We start from the raw sequence: 13,200 nt of genomic DNA on the forward strand, positions 1-13,200 counted from the left end.
ACACAAATAGGAAGGATTTCTAGGATTTAGAGTTTACTTGTAGGCGTCGGACATTGTGAAACTTTTCTCTAATATAGTAGTATACTGCCAGTTTTAATGAAAAAGCTTTCTTTTTATAAAAGCTGAACCCTGTTGGGTTTTTTTGTTAATTGAGGTAATGTGTTGTTTTTTTTTTTTTTTTTTTTTTTTTTCTGGGATGTACTGAAAGACTGCTACGTTCACAGCCTCCCTGTGTCTCAAGAAAGACATTGAAACTTCCTAGAAGAAGCTTCCGGTTTTGCGGGGTGTGTGTGTGTAGTATGTAATTAGTTTTAAACATTACTTGTATCTTGGGTGTAAAAAAGCTAAACCTGATAACTTTGACTTGTGAAATCTTATTTTAGAAAAAAATTAGTCCTTTTCCTTGGGAAGGAGATGCAATCCCATTGAGAACACAGCTATGAAGAATCATAGAATGTGTTGGGTTGGAAGGGACCTTTAAAGGTCATCTAGTCCAGCCCCCCCTGCAGTAAGACGGGGCATCTTCAACAAGATCAGGTTGCTCAGAGCCCCATCCAGCCTGGCCTTGAATGTCTTGAGGGATGGGGCCTCCACTCCCTCTCTGGGCAACCTGTGCCAGTGTCTCACCACCCTCAGTGTACAGAACGTCATCCTTATGTCTAATCTAAACCTGCCCTGCTCTAGTTTAAAACCATTGCCCCTCGTCCTATCGCTACATGCCCTTGCAAACAGCCCCTCCCCAGCTTTCTTATAGGCTCCCTTCAGGTACTGAAAGGCTGCTGTGAGGTCTCCCCAGAGCCTTCTCTTCTCCAGGCTGAACAACCCCAACTCTCTCAGCCTGTCACCATAGGAGAGGTGGTCCAGCCCTCTGATCATCTTCGTGGCCCTCCTCTGGACCCGCTCTAACAGGTCTATGCCCTTCGTGTGCTGAAGGCTCCAGAGCTGGACACAGTACTCTAGGTGGGGTCTCACGAGAACAGAGTAGAGGGGGAGGATCACCTCTCTGGATCTGCTGGCCATGGTTCTTTCCACGCAGCCCGGGATGCGATTGGCTTTCTGGGCTGCAAGCACACATTGTTGGCTTATGTCCAGCTTTTCATCCATGAGTACCCCCAAGTCCTTTTCCACAGGGCTGCTCTCTATCACATTGTCCCCCATCCTGTATCGATAATGACGATTGTCCCAACCCAAGTGTAGGACCTTGCACTTGGCGTTGTTGAACTTCATAGGGTTTGCTCGGGCCCACCTCTCTAGCTCGTCCAGATTCCTCTGTATGACATCCTGTCCCTCTAGCACATCGACCGCACCACTCAGCTTAGTGTTGTTGGTAAACTTGCTGAGGGTGCACTTCATCCCACTGTCTGTGTCATTGATGAAGATGTTGAACAGCAAGAAATACAAGAACAACCATTGCTCAGGTTGAAAATTTCTCTGTCACTTTTCTGAATGCTCAAGTGTTACGAGGGCTCCTTCATCTGTAATATTTTGGGAGTTATTACCCACAAACAAGTCTAGATCCTACTTTGAGGGGCAGTTTTCCCCAGACCTGTAAACACGGAATGAGAGCTGCGAGGTGGCTGCGGGTGACCTGTGTTACTCTGTGGAACAATCAGGATGAATACTGAACCAAAAAGTACCTTATTCAGTAGAATGAGAAGAATGCTCCTTAAATGGCCAAGTTGACATGCATAACTTTTCTCCCTTTAAACGTGCAATTGGAGAAGAACAGGAGGAACTTATAGAAGGATTTGTGCTTTTTGATGAGTTTTCCCTTTGGCCTTAAAAAATAAAGGGAAAGAATAGCCGGGTGTAGACCTCTCTCTCAACAAGCTTATTTTTAGAGCTGATTGTTTGTACTGACTCAGTGTACCAGTTTATTCTGCTTCTGTGTTTATCGCCAACTGTAAGTTACTTAATCCTTTTGTGAGGGATGAAAAATGTCAAATCTCTGAAAAAGAAGAAAAAACACATCCTTAGTCATCTCTAAAATTTTTGTGGGTGCAGCCAATTCTTTAGCCTACAGAAGATGCTTCCTTTGTTATGATGCAGTAACAGTCCTTCCATCCAAACAAAGAAATGGCACTTCAGTATGCATTCTGTTGCAACAAATAGGTTGCTCAAGGGAGAACTCAAAAAGATTAAGAAAAACGTCAAGGAGTAATTCCTTGTACTTTGTGGGTGTTTGGTTTTTTTTTTTTTCTTTTCTGTTAAAAGTCATGCCATTTTAGGTAAGATGTTCTTGGGGATACTAATTTCTACTCCCAAAATACAAAATTGTTTTCATTCCTGATGATGACTCTTTATTTGTTCAAAAGGTGGCGGTGGTGAATTCTAACAGTACCACTTTACCTGTGGAGACAGAAAGAATGTAGAATGTTGACACAGTACTTGAAAATTATGCAGATAATACTTTCTAAAATTTTTCTATATTGTTTTAACAATTTATTAATGAATATAATTAAACAAGTGATTTAAAAGTAAAAGATCAGCTGAGCAGAAGGCTGAACAAAACTTTCTAGAGAGTTCACGTAGAGTTAAGAATAAAGGCCTCAGAATTTGGCCAAAATGGTGATGACAAGTTACGTTTATCAGAGATGTTGCTGTTACAGGAATACTAGAGTTGGTGTATACTGGTTAGCAGAAGAATCTCTGTAGGTGAGATCTACACTTAAGTTTTTTCCATTTCTGAGGGGGAGAGTGGAGGAGAAAAAAACCACCTGAAGCAAAGAAGAGGAAGATGTTAAAGGATTCATAAATCATGCTTTCTACGGAAAGTAAAAGTAAGGATTTGACAGGTTTTGAAAACTACCCAGTTTCTTTTCACAGTAGCAAAGTATGCATTGGCCTAATTTGAATTGGTGACTTGGAGCGTGAAGGTGAATAACAACAAGAAAAGTATTTGAGTTTTATCGCTGTCAGACCCAGGAAGGATTTTGTATACTTGAATTACTGGTTCTAAAATATAGAAGCAAATTACCAAGAAAAGGACTTCTTACATGAAACTTAAGTGTGTGTAAATAGTAGCCTGTTTGCAAACTAAATAAAAACATAAGACTTGCAGAAACATGCAAGTTAGGCACACATCTTGCTTCTTTTTAAAACCATGTGCTTTATTTATCACTTGTCAGCTGCTATGTCTCAGAACAAAAGAAATTGCACAAAAAAAGTGACTGTTAAACTGTAAGTGAAATTTGATAAGAAGTCTGTGAACTGGCAACTAACTATGGGTAACAAAGTGGAACATTCTGTACAGAGCGGTGAGGGGGAAAGAAAGAAGGAAAATTCGGTGAACTGGGGTTAACAAAAATAGTTCTAGGATTCTAAGGCAATTTGAGTGTATCATTAGCCCCATCCCCACAACTGTTCCCATTCTTATTGTCAGAAGTTGGCTTAAGCATGTAGATACATAGCTGAAGTTACCTTTTTTCCTTGTGTAAATACTCAAAAGGATGCAGAAAATTCATGTGAAGGTGCATTTGGCTATGGAAAAGGAATCTTTGGTTTTATATCCTCCCCAAACAATTCTGGGGAGGGACTCTTGATCAGGGAGGGGAGCTATAGGATGAAGGGGAACGGTTTTACACTGAAAGGGGGGAGATTGAAATGAGATATTCTTTACTCTGAGGGCGGTGAGCCCCTGGCCCAGGTTGCCCAGAGAAGCTGTGGCTGCCCCATCCCTGGAGGGGTTCAAGGCCAGGTTGGACGGGGCTTGGAGCAACCTGGGCTGGTGGGAGGTGTCCCTGCCCAGGGCAGGGGGTGGCACTGGCTGGGCTTTAAGGTCCCTTCCAACACAAACCATTCTATCATTCTACAAAAAATGCTGTTCATTGCTTGTAGTAATAGTATTTGAAAAGTAACAGTTTGGGTTTTTTTTGACAGTGTAGGTGGATGGTACAGTTGGCAAGCTTAGAAAAAAATACAAAAGCTTCTAAAACAGACCATCCCCCAAAGAAAGTGAGAATTTACTTCCTTCATACCTGTGTAACACCTGCAGATATAATTAAATCTTCAGTATAATAACAACAATTAACACTAAGAAACTAAAAATAATACTATTTTAATGGTTTTATGTGCTTACAGTAATTATACAGAGTGTAAATAAAAGGCAGAAGGCAATTACACCTTTTTTCCACTTATTTTTGCATAGTTATTTTTAGAAAATAATCTTATTAAAAATCAAAATAAAAGTAGTTTAGTGCTGTATATTGCTGATTTGTCTGCAGACATGGTCATTGTGTATGTACGTGTATAAGCTTGCTTGTATGTGTATGTTTAGATTTATTTGTCAAGGAGAGCAATTTAACATACTAGATAAAACAATTAAGGAAGTAATATTTCAAAATTACAGAAAGTTTCCAGGAAAGAATTAATAAACTAGGTATTTCTCTGTGGAACACCTAGTTTTATTACAGTTTTCTTTTAAATGAATAGATTACATTTGATGTCTTACATTTTGTAATAGGAAGGCAGTTTTAAACAAACCAAACCCACTACTGACACAACTACTGTAAGAGTTACTCCCAACTGTTTTAATGCTGCTGCTGTAAACCAGATTTAATAATGGTTATTTGCTGAATGGGTTAAAGAGCAGATTTTGATTATGTATTGTCAGTCCGTGATTAGCATCTGTTAGGAGGAATAAGTGGTTTATTAAGCTTTACTGTACAGATGGCAACTGGAGGAGCTCAGATGTAAATTGAATTTTTGGTAGTATCACTGTATTGTTAAGACCAGCTGGCTTTATCTTTGCGATAGCAGTGATCCGTTTGCACAAAAAATGTTTTGGTTGTTTACAGTTACTTCAAAAGTTTAAAAGTTCAGAAATCTTTCAAAGTACATATGATTAGATAAGGTTTTCACTCTGTTTGCTTTGGCTTTCTTATAGAAAGAAGCGTTACTAGCATAGTGTTCTTAGCATTTAAATACAAAGCTTAGTCTGCCTAGGGAAATGAGAAATATTATTTCTAATTAAATTTCAGAGGCTTAATATACAGTAGCTTTGTTACTGTAAACTTAGATGTTTTTGTTAAGAAGACATTTCTAGTCAACTATTGAAAAGATAATTTTCCATATGTAAATTGATGCAGCCTTATCTTTTAAATCTAAGTCTTCAGGGACTTTTCTGCTGGTAGCTAATCTGAGTATTGTGTTCCTGTTTCAACTAGAAAGCTGCTTTTAGTAGGACTTCACCAAGTCACCACAGGAAAGCTCCCAAAAGTGTGGTCTGGGTAAGGGTTAGAAGTTCAAGGAGGGAGGCATATTGAATGTGGGCTTTTTTTATTTGTTGTTACCGGAATTCATAATATTACTGTGATTCATGTGATGTTTCATTTTATTCTTAAATTCTTAAAAATCCTTAGGCAAACCGAAATTTGCTTTATTTAGTTTCTTTTCTGACCTTAAGGTAAGTTGCAAATCCTGTGGTAATAAAGAAAACGTGAAACAGTTTGATTCAAAAGAATCAAAACTAGAACGCGATTGGGATCCTTAATTAAACAAACAATGAGAGTTCATTTTTTAAGTGACAACTGGAAGAGCTTAGATGTCTGTTTATCTGTGAGAAACTGATGTGAAAACAGAACAGGTTGGTAACTGGGAGCGGCATACTGATCAGCATCTTTCTTCCGTCATGTGTGAGAGGCATAAGGCCATGGCTTATTCTTGATTTGTGGTGGTAGCTCTTTTCTTCCTTTTCTTCCATTGTAGCATCGGTAGTCCTTAGATGTTTACTAATTTATCTTAACAGTGGGTGAATACAAGATTTCTTTCAGAAATGTTTGCCTAGCAGGAGAGGTGGGGCAGTAGCTGGAAGGGCACTGGGGTTTTGGTAGCAGCAGGCTGACCATGAGTCAGCCATGGGCTCCTGCAGCACAACAGGCCAGCTGCATCCTGGGGGTACTGGCCAGTGGGCAGGCAGCAGCCTGAGGAGCCATTCCCACTGCCGTGTTTGGCCCTTCTGAGACTGCATCCAGAGTGCTCTATCCCATTGTTGAGGTCCCCAGTGCAAGAAAGGTAGTGACATATGTTCAGTGAGTCCAGTGGCTGGCTACCAAGATGAATAGGGAACAAAACCGCGTGCTATAACACAGATATGTGAGAGAAGGTAAGGTAGTTACCTCAGGGAAGGTAATGGCTATCTTGAGCTGCCTAAAAGGTGTTAGAGAGAAGAAAAGTCAGATTCTTCTTGGATGCATACAATGAAAAGAGAAGAGGCAAAAGACACAAACTATGCAAAGGGAAAATTTGATTAGATAAAGGGTAAAAATTCCTGAGAATGGAAGGTGTCAAACTACATGAGCTGGCAATGTGTGCTGGCAGCCCAGAAAGCCCCCTGTACCCTGGGCTGCATCCCCAGCAGCGTGGGCAGCAAGGCGAGGGGGGCGATTCTGCCCCTCTGCTCCACTCTGTGAGGCCCCCCTGCAGCACTGCCTCCAGCTCTGGGGCCCCCAGTACAAGAAAGATGTGGACCTGTGAGACTGGGTACGGAGGAGACCACGAAAATGGTCAGAGGTCTGGAGCCCCTCTACTGTGAGGACAGGCTGAGAGAGCTGGGGGTGTTCAGCGTGGAGAAGAGAAGGCTCCGGGGAGACCTGATCGCAGCCTTTCAATATATAAAGGGGGATCATAAGATAGACGGAGAGAGACTTTTTACCAGGGTGTGTAGTGACAGGACAAGGAAATGGTTTTAAACTGAAAGAGGGTAGGTTTAGATTGGACATAGGTAAGAAATTCTTCACAATGAGGGTGGTGAGACACTTAACAGGTTTGCCCAGAGAACTCGTGGATGCCCCATCACTGGAAGTGATCAAAGTCTGGTTGGGTTCAGCAGCTTGACCTAGTCCCTGCCCATGGCAGGGGCGTTGGAATAGGTGATCTTTGAAGGTCCCTTCCAACTCAAACCGATCTGAGGTTCTATGAAACACTGAAATGGGTGCCCAGAGAGCATGCAAAATCTGCATCTTGTTTACTGGAGAAGGCTCTGAGCAACTTGATGTAACTTTGAAGTTAACCATGCTTTGAGCAGGAGATGGGACGAGATGACCTCTCTAAGATCTTTCTAATCTAAAAAACTTTGTGATTCTATCTTCACTAGAATGTTCTGAATTATTTTCCTTTTCTTCCCCTTTGTCTCTTTCTGCCTAGGATATTTAAAGGAGGAAGGTAGAATTAGAAAGAGGCAGTTGAGTCAAGTCAGTACATCATAGCAGGGAATATGTGGTGGAAGATAGCTGCTGGTGTGCAAGGCTGAGAGGTATTTGATTTCCAACAGTGACTGACTCTTGTTTTTTCCCCTGCCCTTCCACATCCTCAATGAGATCTTTCTTAGGGTAGTGCTGTATCCCAGGTCTGGCCGTGCTCGAGTAGCTTACCTTGGTTACCTCCTTAGCTCTGCTGCATTGTAGTACATCCTCTCAAAGACTTATTCCTTTGCTTTTCTATTGTGTCTGGTTTTCCACAGTTTTGGAACAATTGTCTTAAATTTGGATGCAGCATAGTGCCCTTCTTCAGATTTGACTCCTAGGCTCAAAAAACAGTGAACGATGAAGTGCTGGTCTGTACTTGAGACAAGTATGTTTCATGCAGATGCTTCCTTGTATTCTGTAGTTTGCCAAACCACATTAACACCACTAAAACCCCAAAGTAATTCGCTAGTGGTAATGAGGAGAGGGGTAGGGGTAGTTGAATTGCAGATGAGATAAAAAAGACCGAAATGTATATCGATAGCAGGTGGAAAATTGAGCAGATTTGGTGGGGTTTTTTTTGTTTGGTTAGCTTTGTTTTTTTTTTTTTTTTTTTTTGTGTGAGATGTGATATGAGAGCGTCAGGTGAATACCTGTAAGTCCTAAAATAACCGTATTTGATGTATATCCCTGTGTATCTGATCCTACCCTTTCTAAGGCAAGCACAAAGATAATGCCTGAACAAGTACAACTTTATATGGCAGTCTAGCCAAGCCCTGGTGTGATTTAGCCAGGGAAATTCACAGAATCATAGAATCGTTAGGGTTGGAAGGGACCTTAAAGATCACCTAGTTCCAACCCCCCTGCCATGGGCAGGGTCACCTCCCACTAGACCAGGTTGCTCAGAGCCCCCTCCAGCCCGGCCTTAAAAACTTCCAGGGATGGGGCTTCCACCACCTCTCTGGGCAACCTGTTCCGGTGTCTCACCACCCTCATGGTGAAGAACTTCTTCCTAACGTCTGGTCTGAATCGACCCATCCCTAGTTTTGATCCACTCCCTCTACTCCTACCATTACCTGACATCCTAATTAAGTCCCTCACCGGCTTTCTTGGAGGCCCCCTTAAGATACTGGTAGGCCACTATAAGGTCTCCTCGGAGCCTTCTTTTCTCCAGACTGAACAACCCCAACTCTCTCAGTCTGTCCTCATAGGAGAGGTGCTCCAGCCCTCCGATCATCCTCGTGGCCCTTCTCTGGACGTGTTCCAGCACATCCATATCTTTCTTGTAGTAGGGGCTCCAGAACTGGACGCAGTACTCCAGGTGGGGTCTCATGAGAGTGGAGTAGAGGGGCAGAATCACCTCCCTCAACCTGCTGGCCACGCTTCTCCTGATGCAGCCCAGGATACGATTGGCTTTCTGGGTTGCTAGTGCACACTGACGGCTCATGTTGAGCCTCTTGTCCACCAGCACCCCCAAGCCCTCTTCTTCAGGGCTGCTCTCAAGCCAGTCACTGCCCAAATTGTATGGGACAATGTGTTTTGGGGGATGAAGAGATAGTTTTTATATACAGGTTTAGAAAATGATATTATAAGTAAGATTGTAAAATACATACTTAACAGGTGTTATGAAGTAAGTTTTCATAAAATTGCTTGCAAGTTTTGTCTAGTGTTCAAATATCTTGCTCCTGTATGTTTAACATATTGATGGTTTGTATAGCTATGCGATCGTATGTCTTTACATATATATTTTTAATACAAAATAGTTTCTCCTGTGATCCAGTTTCACTGTAAAATCAAGCTGCAAGTTTGTGTGTTTAAAAATTATTCTAGTGTACCAGCATCTACCCGAATTTCAAGACTCCAAAAGTTGCTATCAAGGAATACATTCATTAAAGTCATGTTGTGATGAGCGTGATGACAGACTGTGTATTCTCATACTTGATGGAGAGCGTGTGTGTGTGTATGCATGAAAATATAAAATTGGTTGTATCGATCCGTGTATAATCTCTCTTATCTGAGGGCCTAATTCTTTAGATATTCATTCAGTAAGGCAGGATTCGGTTTCCTTTTTTTTCCCAGCTCTAACCTTGGTGGTTTTTTTCTTTAATCAGTTTTTATATACATCAGGAGATGCAGAGCTTAATGTAGTTTTTTTGGTTTAGTGAAGCTGAGTTAGTTTATTCTGTGTGGTGGTCTGTAATAAGGATCTTACTAGGCATGTTTGGTTCATTTGTAAAAGAAAAAATAAATCGACATTGTGTGCGTGTACGTAATGTAAATACAGATTTTAAAATAATCAGATTTTCTAACTGTTCTCACATATTTTGTCAATATTTGAAAGGTTTTCTTTTTAGGTTTTCCAAAGGTAATTTATTTAAAACAAGCCCAGCAATGAAACAGATGTAGAACTTAGAGTTATAATATTCTTGCACAATTGAGAAGTAGTAAAGAAATGGTATGTTAGAGCACAGCACAACTGCATGTCAGTTGGATAAAGCATGGCCTTAGCGCTTGCAGAGGGGTTATATGTATCATCTGTGTTAGACATATTACAGAGGTGATGTCAAGGTGAAAGCAGACTTGCAGAATGGTTGGAAATCATTTGATATTCTGACTCTGAGGCTGTAAATGGCTCTGTAGCAGATGGAGTCTTTGTCAAGGAAGAAAAATGGCAGCTCTGGAACATCATAGATGTTTTTGCTTAGCAGCTCAGCACATAGGCTGTGACCTTCCAGTGTTCAGGAGTTCTTCCTGTGCCTTAATAAATTGTCCTCCACTTCTATTCCCTAAAAGTAGATAAATAGCAGTCATCACAATTCAGTACAACTTGGGGTATTTCATTATGAAAAAACATAAGCATGCTTCATTGCCAGATTTTTTTAAAAGTAAGCATTGAAGGATGCTTGCCATTTTAGCATGAAGTGCCAGAAAGAGCTTTTAACTAAGCATTGTGTGTTACTGAAAATAAAGGGGAGTGTGTTTGTGTGCATAGGTATGACTACTAGTATAGCACAATACTAAAACTGTACATGTGAACTGTTAATTCTCTGGGTTATGATTTTAAACCTCAACAGAAAACACAGTAAATTGGACTGCATTAATTTCTAGAATGTGTTCATACTGTGGGCATCTATATCTGTGTGATTTATTCCAGCAAAACACAGAATTTTAGACTATATATTGAAGAAGCTATTTCTGGTTAGTTCAGAGAGGATAAATATGGTTGATAAATTCAGTCTCATTTCTGAGTTCATGGTTTTTCTTCATTGATAAAAATTCAGGTATCTGTTAGGACCTGGTAGCATCTAATTCTGTGTACTGTTGATATATATGGTTTAATCTGTATTCTTCTGTGAGGTTGAGTCTGTAGAACAAGGGTTCACTTTTATCTGTAGAGTAACTGGTTTCTGTATTCTCGTTCCTATTAATGAAATTTGTGCCAGGTTGTTGTAGGTTGTGGAATTTGATGTCCTGTACTTAAGATATATGGATGATTGCTTAGTGTCAACAGTTATGTACCAGAATCGCATATTTCATGTGTACAGTAAATTGGGGTATCTTAGTGTCTTTCTCATTTAATCATTTGAATTAGTGTTATATCCTGTAATAGTTCTCTCTGTTCTTAGGTCCCATATACACTAGTTTAATCCCTAATAAAACTGTTGGTGTCGGTTGTTGGTAGTATATTACTTCAAGAGCCTATAACGTCTTGTAGAAGATGCTCGATTGGACAGTTGACCTATCATACAGGGTAATAAGTCATTGTTAAAAGTGGAAGCATTTCACAACTATCACCTGACAGCCATACTCTTTAGCCTACTTGACAATTGTTAGAATTATAGAAAGCAGTCACTGTTCATCACAGAAGAAAATAACCCAGCACTTTCAAGGGTCAAGGTTGTTGCGTTAGAGTCTCTTTCTTTCAAACCCTGGAGGTTGTATAGTCTTTGCTTTTAAAGGTGAGCCCACTGTAATTAACTGTGCCTCTGTCTATTCAGTTTCAGTCATTTTGAGATGTAATGTGGATGGCTTTTTTGCAGAAGGACAGATGCTTTGTAATTGAAACAGAACCATTTTTGATAGCATGAGATTGAGAATAGTCTTCAGACATCTTTTTATTAGGACACCGTAATACATGAATGAGTGTAAGACTGCTTCATGTGACATATGCCTGGATGTTTATATCTTTAAAATTGAGAGAAATGGAAGGAAGAATAAGGCCATGTGCTGTATGCTTTCAGCCATCAAAGCTCTCAATGACATGAGTGCTTGTTAACTTAAAAAGGAAGAATTGGCGCACATATGAAGAGAGTTTATGGAAATTTTTACGCTTTCAATTACTTACCTAGTTCATTATGTCCAGTATCTTGATGGTATTTTTCCTGGGTTGTATAGCGACAATTTGATACAACTGTCACCAGGGATGGTTTAGTCCATTTTCGGACACTTCATTATTTTTCTCCTCTATTTTTCAGCAGTCTCTTGTGCCTTCTGTTTCTTTGGTGTTGTGATGGCCATCATAACTACAGAATGACTTCCTTATGCCCTCAAGATAAAATGAAAAAATAAATTGCAAATTACTTTTCATTTATTCCAAAGGAGTTCTGTATGCAATTTTTGGTTTACTAAAAGTAACTAACTAATTTGCGATGTATTTTCATGGAATTAGGGTTTTGGAGTGTTAGTTGAAAAAGGAGAAGAACACAAACAACAAAACACACCTACCAAACAAGCCAGCAAATGTTTATTTTATACTGTTTTGATTAGTTTTTAGTATGACTTTAGAGCTTATCAACAATAATGCCAACTAGATACTGGCATTATAGTAACAATATCTTATTTGTATTATTTCAATTGAAAAAAATTGCAAAATGAGATCAGTGGGAAAATTTAGTGGGCTGCATTAATAGTTTTAGTAGTTTTGCAGTGAATTCAAAACATAGTTTTGATACTCTTGGAGCTAGCACTGTAAATCGGTTGCTCTTTTACCTATGAAGTATAAGGCAACATATATCCCTGCCTTACTAAACCAAAATCTGGTATTAGTATAAGGAGAGAGAAATGTCTTTTAAAATAACTTTTGTAATTTTTGTATTTTTATGGTCAGCTCTTAGTAGTAGAATAAATAATTCCATTCAGTATTCATCTTTTTTTCAGTAAGTGTTTTGTGTAACTGATATGTATGCTGCATGCCTGTACATACTGGTACTGAACCTGCTGGATTGTTTTGCTTGGTTTCATGATGATTTTGCATGTTTGTGCAGAGCAATTGCACTTTAAGTCATGTAATCATTCTAGATTCTGTTCCTGTTTAATAATTAGATAAACATAGAGGAGATCTTGAAAAATGTGTTGTTGTTGTATTAATTGGTGTGCAACTTTAGCTGTGAAAGTATAGTTTGTTCCAAGTGACACCCAATTTTTATTAGATATTCCTGCAGTTTTACAGAGAAAGAAAACTGCTTTGTCTCCTTAGCACCCATTGATTTTTCTTTCAAGGCTACGTTAACAATGCTGATAGAACCCATGCTATTAGTATCCACAGTTAGCAATAAGTAGAGAAATACGTTTTGTAAAGTAAAAAGTGTTGTACCTACAGTATTAACAAAGTATTGTGCAATATTGCTGTACTCGAAGCAGTGAAACCAGGAGGAGGACAAGATACTGAAAGGTCGAGGAAAAATGAGAGAAGGAACAAACGATGCAAAAAGAAAATGACACTGAGGTCTTGGTTTAATACATATGTATTCCAGGTTGATGGCTGATTTCATTAGCAAATCTCATTGTTATGCAATGTCTGTTCTTCTGCAGCAAAATGAATATTGTATTCTCAGAGGGTCTGCAAGTGTGTGTATGTGTATATTATTATGATGATAGATAAAGAATATATATTTATAGTTGTACTAATATTTTAAAACTTATGAAAAATCTTTATATTTTCAAAATAATGTTATATTTCACTTTTCCAATTAAGTGGTAAATTAATGGTTATTTTCATGGAAAATAGCAGTTTAACCCT

The 13,200-nt window shown here is 39.4% G+C and overlaps 1 protein-coding gene across 18 annotated transcripts in view; it reads left to right on the top strand.

Annotated features, from left to right (window-relative positions):
• Window positions 1-13,200, top strand: part of BAZ2B (bromodomain adjacent to zinc finger domain 2B) — a 155,294-nt gene that overhangs the window by 42,718 nt on the left and 99,376 nt on the right. The window contains exon 3 of one of the 18 annotated variants that reach the window (XM_063342660.1): window positions 209-284. The exons of the other annotated variants lie outside the window; for them this stretch is intronic. The gene's annotated coding sequence lies outside the window, so the exon portion shown is untranslated. The remainder of the gene's footprint in view (window positions 1-208; window positions 285-13,200) is intronic. 18 annotated transcript variants of the gene reach the window in all.

This window comes from Chroicocephalus ridibundus, chromosome 7 (assembly GCF_963924245.1).
Source record: "Chroicocephalus ridibundus chromosome 7, bChrRid1.1, whole genome shotgun sequence".
Classification (NCBI taxonomy): Eukaryota; Metazoa; Chordata; class Aves; order Charadriiformes; family Laridae; genus Chroicocephalus; species Chroicocephalus ridibundus.